Consider the following 10,805-nt stretch of genomic DNA (forward strand, 5'->3'; position numbering starts at 1 on the left):
CCTGCTGATAATACCTGCTTTGGCTCCCTATCTCCCCTAGGGATTGTTTACCCTTCCTGAGAAGTGTGTGTGTGTGTATGTGTGTGACAAGCTGTGTTCTACTTGAAATGGAGATACTTGCAATGTAAGAGGCATTTACATATTAATAATAGGGTACTTATAGTTAACACTTGCTCTGGGTGCTGTAGTGATATAATTGTACTAAGGTATTTAGGAACTGAGAAGACTTGAAATAAACAGTCTCCACACTAAGAACAAGGAAGATCCTCCAGAGAACTAATCCTGAAGGTATATTTTGACTCATGGGGGATCTAGAAAACACACTACTTTTTGGGACTTAAAATGGGGCCCTAGGTGAGATAGACACAGCAGCTTTATTAAAGTGATAGGCCAAGTTTGGCAGAGAAGTCCCTGTGACTTTGGGAAGGTGGGTATAAAATTAGGCAAATGGGAAGATTCAGTTAGTGCTAAACTAGTCACTTTTGTTTTTCAGATAAAATGGGGCAGATAGTGAGAAAAGAGCCTCCCTGCTGAGGGAGGTACAAAGTATGCTTAGATTAGTAGAGAAGCAAGGTTTGTTAGTAACTCAGAAGCAGATTACTGAGTTCTCAGATGTTGTGGAAGAGATTTTGGGGCAGAGATGTGGAAGGTAGTGGGAGAACATCTAACTGAATCCAATGGGATAAAATTGCCTTTAAGGAATCCCACAAGTTTTAAAATAAGGAAAGAGTTTAACTTGGACCCCGAAACAAGGAAGTAGCAGGAGAAAAACAAGCAGAGGGTTGATGGCTCTAGACCCAGAGGTTACAGCACATGGGAGGGAGTTAAGGAAGTCTTTTTTAATATTTTATTGATTTATATTTCTTGTTACTGCTCTAGGAGGTTTGGAGGGCATAGCCAGTTGGACTAGAAGGGAGTTAAGTGCCTTAAGCACCATAGCTAATTGGGCAGGAAAGGAATTAAGTACTGTAAAAGTGGCTTGCTGATGAGCTTGCTTTTCACTTTCATAGCTTGGTTTCAAAGACACTTGAACATGTGTCCTTAGGGTATTAGTCATCTCTTGCCCCTCTTCCCTCAACTCCACCTTCCTGGGAGGGAAGAGGAGGAGTGGGAGGGGTAATGATGTCATCAGCACCAGCCATGAAACAGTTTTGCCCACCTCCATGTCCTCATTACAAGAGCTTGTCTCAGCATAAGGGCCCCTGGCAAAAAAACCACTCAGGGCATGATGGCAACTGCTGTTATACCCAGAGAGTCTTTAAAAGTTCATTACTCCAAGGTCAGTCAGCCCAAAAGCAACCTCATGGGGTAAGGGGATTGCAATTAGGGAGGATAGAGCTGTATGCTGCTGGGACTGCTGAGATATCCCCTGGAGTGCTGAAACCTGTCCCTGTCCAGCCTATAAACCCTACTGCACAGTAAGCTTGACCATTTCACCTCCTGAGAGTGCTTACAAAACAGTATCCATCCATAAACTGATTTGGGAAACTGGGGAATATGTAGCTAATATTCCAGTCACTTATATAGGTAGACAATGTGTGATCTATCACCCAGGAGAAGTAGTTGCATCAGGCCTCCTGATACACACTCCTGATATGCAATTTGGTGATATTCAAGCAGATTTTGATTACCAACAACAGAATCCGGTAATATTCTGGCTTGCAGCTGTTACAGATGACCATCCTATGCTCACTATGTAAATGGTATACCATTAAAAGAGTTGGTAGACATGGATACAGATTGTATAGTCATTAGAGGAGTCAATTGGCCAAATCATTGGACCAAGATTATAGCAAACACCCATATGTCTGGCATAGGAGGATCAATATTAACTTAACTTAGTGCTACCCCTTTGAGATGGCCATTTGAAGGTATAACAGAAGTTTTTACTCCTTTTGTAGTAAAAACAATCTCCATCAATCTATCCCCATTCAGTTTGGAAGAGACATCATACAGCAGTTAGGATTACAATTGAGTACTTCGTTTTTTTAGGCAGGGCTGCTGTAGAAGGCCTGCCAACATTCTCACCTGTTCCCATTCAATGGAAAACTGATACACCAGTGTGGATAGAACAGTGGGCCTTAACCAGTGAAAAAGTTCAGGCCTTATTAGAAGGAAGAACTTGACCAAGAACACTTACAACCTTATCTAAGTCCTTGGAATTCCCCAGTATTTGTTGTAAGAAGGAAATCTGGAAAATGGAGGATGTTGACTGATTTGAGAAAAGTAAATGAACAGATGGAAACTATGGGAACTCTTCAGCCTGGACTTCCATGTGCTACTCGGTTGCCTAGAGAATGGCCTCTAGACATTAAGGATTTTTTCCATTTTATCCCTCTAGATAAATAGGATATGAAAAGATTTGCCTTTTCACAGCCCAGTATTAACTTAGCTGAGCCTTATAAAAGATATGAATGGACAGTTTTGCCACAGGGAATGAAAAACAGCCCTAAGTGTCAAATGTATGTTGCTGCTGCTGATATTCCAGTAAGAAAAGCATTTCCAAAACTTATGTTATTAGATTATGTAAAGGGCTGAAATGCTAAGTAGGTGTACTGGGGTCAGACAACCAAGCACTTAAGACTAATTACCATTTGGACAATACTCTATTAGCATATGCATGAAAAATGGCCTTTCCCACTATTCTGTGCTGGCTCAATATTTTGATGTATACAGATAATTGTAGGAGGGATTAGGGGGTGGAGTAAAACAAGCCAGGTACACTTTGACTGCAGATAAGGAGAAGGGAGGTCCTGGAGAGCTTGTGTCCATCCCCTTCACTTCTATCCCTAAAGACCAAGAATAAAGACCAAGGACTTTTGCTTATCCTGACTCTGTCTGATTCTAAGGCATCCAGGGTACTAACTCAGTCTTCACAACATTACATGGATGATATCTTGGTGTATGTATCTGAGGAACAAAAGTTAGAAGCATACCTACAAAAGATCATAGAAACACTAAGGAGCTACAAATTGCATATAACTCTAGAGAAAATTAAAAGACATATTCCTTTTCAATATTTAGGGATATGAAGTATACCCTAAGGTGCTTGTAGTACAAATACTTTCTTTAAGAACAGAGAAGTTGAACAGCCTAAATGATTTTTCAGAAATTAATAGGAGATATCCAATGGAGATATCCAGTGTTAGCTTAATGAATTAGGTAACCATTATATGATATTTTAAGGAGAGATAACTGCTTTAGCCCCACCAACTTACAAAAGAAACTCAAGACACTTTAAGAGAGATTGAACTGGCTTTATCTATTGTGGTGGAAAAAGTCACTTAAAAACCCTTGGAAATATCAGTTTTTGCTACAAAAGAGGCACCCACACCAGTCCTTCATCAAGGAGATTGTGTGATAGAGTGAGTGAATCTCCCAGCACAACCAGACCAAAGCCTTATTCCTTACCCAGTGCTTATGGCTAGAATCTTATTAAAGGCCATTAAGTGAGTGATACAGTTATCTGGGATAAGACCTGACAAGATATATACCTTCTATACCAATGCACAAATCAATATATGCTGTGAAAACATCCCAGAGTGGCAAATTTTATTGACCACAGCTCCAAATTTTACACATGGGTCCCCATTAAAGATAACCAGACTATTACATAATTGGCAATGGATTTTTTTTTAATTATAGCTTTTTACTTATAAGATATATGCATGGGTAATTTTACAGCATTGACAACTGCCAAACCTTTTGTTCTAATTCTTCCCCTTCTTCCCCTCACTCCCTCCCCTAGATGGCAGGTTGGACAATACATGTTAAATATGTTGAAATATAAATTAAATACAATAAATGTATACATGTCCAAACAGTTATTTTACTGTACAAAAAGAATCGGACTTTGAAATAGTATACAATTAGCCTGGGAAGGAAATAAAAAATGCAGGCAGACAAAAATAGAAGAATTAAGAATTCTATGTAGTGGTTCATAGTCATCTCCAAGAGTTCTTTCTCTGGATGTAGCTGGTTCAATTTGTTACTGCTCCATTGGAACTGATTTGTTTCATCTCATTGTTGAAGAGGGCCTAGTATTGTTGTTAAACTATATAATGATCTCTCCTGCTCACTTCACTCAGCATCAGTTCATGTAAGTCTCTCCAGGCATTTCTGAAATCATCCTGCTGGTCATTTCTTTCGGAACAATAATATTCCATAATGTTCATATGCCACAATTTATTCAGCTATTCTCCAATTGATGGGCATCCACTCAGTTTCCAATTTCTGGCCACTACAAAGAGGGCTGCCACAAACATTCTTGCACATACAGATCTCTTTCCCTTCTTTAAAATCTGTTTGGGATATAAGCCTAGTAGTAATACTGCTGGATCAAAGGGTATGCACAGTTTGATGACTTTTTGAGCATAGTTCAAAATTGTACTCCAGAATGTCTGGATATATTCACAACTCCACCAACAATGTATCAGTGTCCCTGTTTTCCCACATCGCCTCCTACACTGAACATTCTCTTTCCTTGTCATTCTATTGGCAAGATTCTTTTTAAAGGACAAACTATCTTGACAGATGCATCCAAACATAACATTTGTGCTATATACTTTCATGATTTAGCTATAAATTGAATAGTCAGAATTTCCTTTCAGTCCACTCAGCAGAATGAATTGTATGCAATCATTGTAGCTCTTAATTATCATCCAGGACATGTAAATGCAATATCTTATTCAGCCTGTTCAATAGGTGTCATACAAAAAATTGCCACAGTTTAAATAAAATTTATAAATTCTAATATATATCAGCTCTTTAAGGAATTTCAAGAGCTAGTGAAAAAAGATGTTAGCCTATTTCAGGCTGCCCAAGAATCTCATTTTAAATATCATTAGGCTGCACAAGCTTTACGTTTGCAATTTGGGAGAAAAAAAAGAAAAAAGGGGAAAAAAAAAGAGGAAGCTAGGAACATAGTAAAAGCCTATAGAGCTTGTCTTCCTTTCCACACTCCTACACTCCTTCTGGGGAAGAACCCCCATGGTTTGAGACCAATGAAATTTGGCAAATGGATGTGACCCGTTATAAATCTTTTGGTCATCTTTCTTTTATCCATGTTGTGGTAGACACCTTTTCAGGATTCACTTTTGAAATTCCAGCAGCAAAAAAGACAGCCTGAGTGGTCACTGAATTCCTTATACAAGCTTTTGCAATTGTGGGTGTGCCACAAGCAATAAAAGCAGATAATGGACCTGTATATACTTCTAAACATTTTGCACAGTTTTTGCACAGTATCAGATTTTACACACCACTGGCATACCTTTTATTCCTCAAGGATAGGCAATAATAGAGACATCAAGAATCTCCTCCAAAAACAAAAATGGGGAGCCACAGGTAACCCTAGAAAACAGGTAACTCTTTATACTATTATTTTTTTTTTTTTACTTTTGACAAAGATGCACTAGCTCCAACAGACAGGTTTTATAACCCACCAGAAGGGCAGTGTCCAGTGCGAGCAGCTCTACTATCTTTAGATAATTGACAGTTGATGTGAAGAGATCCAGAAAGTGGTGAATGGAAGGGACCAGATAGGTTAACTGCTTGGGGGAGAGGATTTGCTTGTGTCTCTACAGATGGAGAATGAATTCAATGAATGCCAATGAGATATATTCACCTTGTCCATTGGCAAGAGAGGGAAGAAGAGAAGACCCAGAAAACATCAGATGTTTCTATCCCTATCTATGTGTGCAACTGAACAAGCATGGCAGATAGCCCTACATGTATGGCAATTGACTCATTAACATTTAACATCAAAAATAATTGTTACAGCAAGAGATACAAAGAGAAATTCCATTCCAAACAAATGTTGAGAGTATAAAATGTTTGAGAATCCATCTACCAAAGAAAAGTCAGGAACTTGCCACAAAAATAAAATCAGGTTTAAATAATTGGAAAGACATCCAGTGCTTGTGGATAGGCGGAGCAAATATAATAAAGATGACAATACTCCCCAAAATAATCTATTTATTTAGTGCTATACCAATCAGACTCCCAAGAAACTATTTTAATGACCTAGAAAAAATAACAACAAAGTTCATATGGAAGAATAAAAGGTCGAGAATTTCAAGGAAATTAATGAAAAAAAAAGTCAGATGAAGGTGGTCTAGGTATACCTGATCTAAAGCTATATTATATAGCAGCAGTCACCAAAACCATTTGGTATTGGCTAAGAAATAGACCAGTCGGTCAGTGGAACAGATTAGGTACAAAGGACAAAAAAAGGTACATCTATAGCAATCTAGTGTTTGATAAACCCAAAGATACCAACATTAGGAATAAAAATGCATTATTTGAAAAAAAAAAAACTGTTGGGAAAACTGGAAATTAGTATGCCAGAAATTAGATATGGACCCACACTTAACACCATAGACCAAGATAAGATCAAAATGGGTCCATGATTTAGGCATAAAGAATGAGATCATAAATAGATTAGAGGAACAGAGGATAGTCTACCTCTCAGACCTGTGGAGGAGGAAGGAATTTATGACTAGAGAAGAACTAGAAATCATTATTGATCACAAAATAGAAGATTTTGTTTACACCAAACTAAAAAGTTTCTGTACAAACAATACTAATTCAAACAAGATTAGAAGGGAAGTAACAAATTGGGAAAATATTTTTATAGTTAAAGGTTCTGATAAAGGTCTCATTTCCAAAATATATAGAGAATTGATCCTAATTTATAAGAAACCAAACCATTCTCCAATTGATAAATGGTCAAAGGATATGAACAGACAATTTTCAGATAATGAAATTGAAACTATATCCACTCATATGAAAGAGTGTTCCAAATCACTACTGATCAGAGAAATGCAAATTAAGACAACTCTGAGATATCACTACACACCTGTCAGATTGGCTAAGATGACAGGAGCAAATAATGATGAATGTTGGAGGGGATGTGGGAAAACTGGGACACTAATACATTGTTGGTGGAGTTGTGAAAGAATCCAGCCATTTTGGAGAGCAATCTGGAACTATGCCCCAAAAGTTATCAAACTGTGCATACCCTTTGATCCAGCAGTGCTACTACTGAGCTTATATCCCAAAGAAATACTGAGGAGGGGAAAGGGACCTGTATGTGCCAAAATATTTGTGGCAGCTCTTTTTGTAGTGGCTAGAAACTGGAAGATGAATGGATGTCCATCAATTGGAGAATGGTTGGGTAAATTATGGTATATGAAGGCTATGGAATATTATTGCTCTGTAAGAAATGACCAACAGGAGGAATTCAGAAAGGCTTGGAGAGACTTGCATGAACTGACGTTGAGTGAAATGAACAGAACCAGAAGATCACTGTACACTTCAACAACAATGCTGTATGAAGATGTATTCTGATGGAAGTGGAAATCTTCAACATAAAGAAGATCCAACTCACTTCCAGTTGATCAATGATGGACAGAAACAACTACACCCAGAGAAGGAACACTGGGAATTGAATGTAAAATATTAGCACTACTGTCTATCTACCCAGGTTACTTATACCTTCGGAATCTAATACTTAACATGCAATAAGAAAATTGGATTTACACACATATATTATATCTAGGTTATACTGTAACACATGTAAAATATATGGGATTGCCTGTCATTGGGGGGAGGAAGAGAAGAGGGGGGATAATTTGGAAAAATGAATGCAAGGGATAATATTGTAAAAAAAAAATTACTCATGCATATATACTGTCAAAAATGTATAATTATAAAATTAATTTTAAAAATTGTTAATGAGACTGATGCAGGACTTCAAAACCTGCAGGAATCATTGGATTCCCTGACATATAAATTGATGGACAATAGATTGGTTTTGGATTATCTCCTGGCAGCTGGGGAAAGTTTATGTGTAATTTCTATTTCTATACCCTCCTTCTAGGACTCATGGAAATCTTTTATAATATCCATTAATTCATGTTGTTTGTTACATCACTACTTGCCTGTGTGATTCCTATCATATTGATTCATATTTTTTGTTATATCATTACTAGTCTGTGTTATATTGCTACTTGCTTGTGTGATACTTCCCATGCTGATGGATTTATGTATACATGTTTCAACTAAAACAAAAGAAACCAGGAGATGTAGGGGGCCACAGATAGTGAGGGAACTCTGGGTGTGCTATAAGACCCTTCAGCCCAGAAGGAATCTGCTGATGATGTCTGTTTTATCTCTTATCTCCTCTTGGGGCATCTTGGTCTTCCTGAGAAGTGGGGAGGAGGAAAGGGGAGAGGGTGGTCCTGACAATCTGGGTTCTACTAGAAGCAGGAATATTTATGGTAAGAGAGGCATTTACATACTAATAGCATAGTGCTTATAGTTAACACCTAAGCAATGTACTATGGTGATGTAATTGTACTATAGTAAGCACATGCTCACTGTGCTGTAGTGATATAATTGTACTAAGTTATTTAGGGGCTGGCTGAGAGGACTTGAAATAAACAGACTCTATCTTTGACCATACCCATGGGTGTCTGCCTTCATCACTCCTATACTAAGACCAAGGCTGGTCCTGAGATCCTCCTGAGAGCTAGTTCTCAATGTTATAGTTTGGGATGCCAGCATGGGGGCTTTAGAAAGCACAATACAGAAATTCATTTGAATGAATAGGAAAAGAGTCAGAATTCATCCAGTATCTGTAAATTAACACCTACTCTAACATCTACTCTACCTGGACATACACATCAAAATGATTTCAATTCCTTGATTATATCAACAAGCTAATTGACTATTGGGAAACAAAAAATTTAATGTAACAGAGAAAGGGAACAAATAAGTGGCTTGTCTCTCTGCAGAAGAGAAAATGGAAAAGGTTTTATTACAAAATATGCCAGAGGAGTGAGTGGATTGAGAAAAGGGGATGGGAAAGAGTTTATATTTACAGGGGGTATACAAGGGTAAGATCAACCTCTTAGAAAAGCCTGTGGTCAGAGCAGTATTGGAATTTTCCTGGTACTCTGTCCCAAAGCAGATATATATATATATATATATATATATATATTTTTTTTTTTTCTGGAATTGTAGCAGTCAGGTTAATGAAAGGCCATAGACCAGAAGAAATGACATGCTTCCTTAGTAGGTATTAGTAGCTATGATACTAGCAAAAAGATATGGCTAAGCTTTATTGTACAGTATGTAATCATTCTCACATCTATAATATAGATATAGAATAATGGAGAAAATAAATAATATAAGTAGGAAACATGTATTGTCCATAATTATAGAAGAAACTTTAGAATAGACTGGAAATCAAAGAAACAAGAAGTAAAGCACATTAAATGAACCTTCTTTAGGGGAATAAAAAAAAAAGAATGTTGTAAAAAAAAAAAATTACAAATGGTGCAAGGGTAAGGTATAAAGACTTTATATCACACATTTATCTGAGAATATGTCAAAAATAAAGGTATAGAAATTAACCATTAAGTAAATTTATGAAACTTGGTATAGGATAGGTTAAGAGGAAAGACTGGGTGAACTGTTGGGAAAATGCTAGCATTTAATCAGTATTAGAAAATATTAATTACAAGTACAAAAGTCCAGAAAAGGGGTAAGCTAATACAAAATAACAAGTGGAGTTAAATATAAAACTAATCATCACAGCTCTGAATGTGAAAGAATAAGTGTAGACATCAGAGAAAACAAAAAGAAGGGCAAAAATGGATTAGGAAACAAAACTGAATCATTTGTTACATATATTAAGTTCCTACACACACACACACACACACACACACACACACACATACACACAAAACCCCCACAATGGGGGTGGGTGGAGTTGGTATCTACTTCTGTTTATGGCTCAGCTGACTTGAATACAATCTCTTAATTCTCTGGACACTTGTTTTATTATGTCATCATAAAATGAGGAAGTCAAAGAAGATGGTCTATATTAAGTAATCTTTCATTTCTAAATATAAGATGCTGATATCCTGTTTTAGTATTATATTATTTCAGTGAAGTGGGCCTGTTGATGCTTCTTTTAGAATGTAAAATTATATTTCAATTACAAATATGTCATTTGAAAACCTAAAATATCATAATTAATAAAATAATTATTGGCAATAATTGGCAATACACTAATAAAACAATATTTTCTAATAGCCAAATTCCTGTAAAATCAAGCAATACAATATATTTCATAAGGCTTTGATATAATCATGAACTATGACAGAGAAAGGGGCTATACAATATAGTATGAGATGATGGTCTTGGACTCTGAACAACCTGACTATATTTCTAACCACTGATGTGAGTTTTGTATGAGGAAGTCATTTAACCTCTCTTAGTCCCAGGTTTCTTATTTATAAAATGGAAATAATAATACCAATAGCAGGCTACCCCACAGTTTCACCAGAAGACATATAAAAAATGTTGGTTATTATACTTTCTGGAGAAAATAGAACATGAGCTGACCTTTATTCATTCAGTGAATAATCATAAAGTATGACTATAACATAATTTTAAAAAGGAAAGTAATATCAAACAATGAAGAAGAATATTATCCAAAGAAGAATGTTTTTTTTTAAATGTATTATAAGATCTATATTTAAATGTATACATATACTAAACTAAAGTTAAGGCATGGAAACCTAGGATGTGATCAGGGTAACTTAAAATCATGAATTTTTCTCATTATAAAATGAATATTAGAATAGTTAAAGGAATATATTCTCCTGAGATATTCTTATTTTCAGGAAGATTCATCAGAAGGCTATGTGGATAATTAAAATAAATCAATACTACTCATAACACAGTTAGAATTCAGACACTACGGTAAATGATTTCCCAGAAGTATTTACCAAAAT

Source organism: Sminthopsis crassicaudata, chromosome 6 (assembly GCF_048593235.1).
Source record: "Sminthopsis crassicaudata isolate SCR6 chromosome 6, ASM4859323v1, whole genome shotgun sequence".
Taxonomy (NCBI): Eukaryota; Metazoa; Chordata; class Mammalia; order Dasyuromorphia; family Dasyuridae; genus Sminthopsis; species Sminthopsis crassicaudata.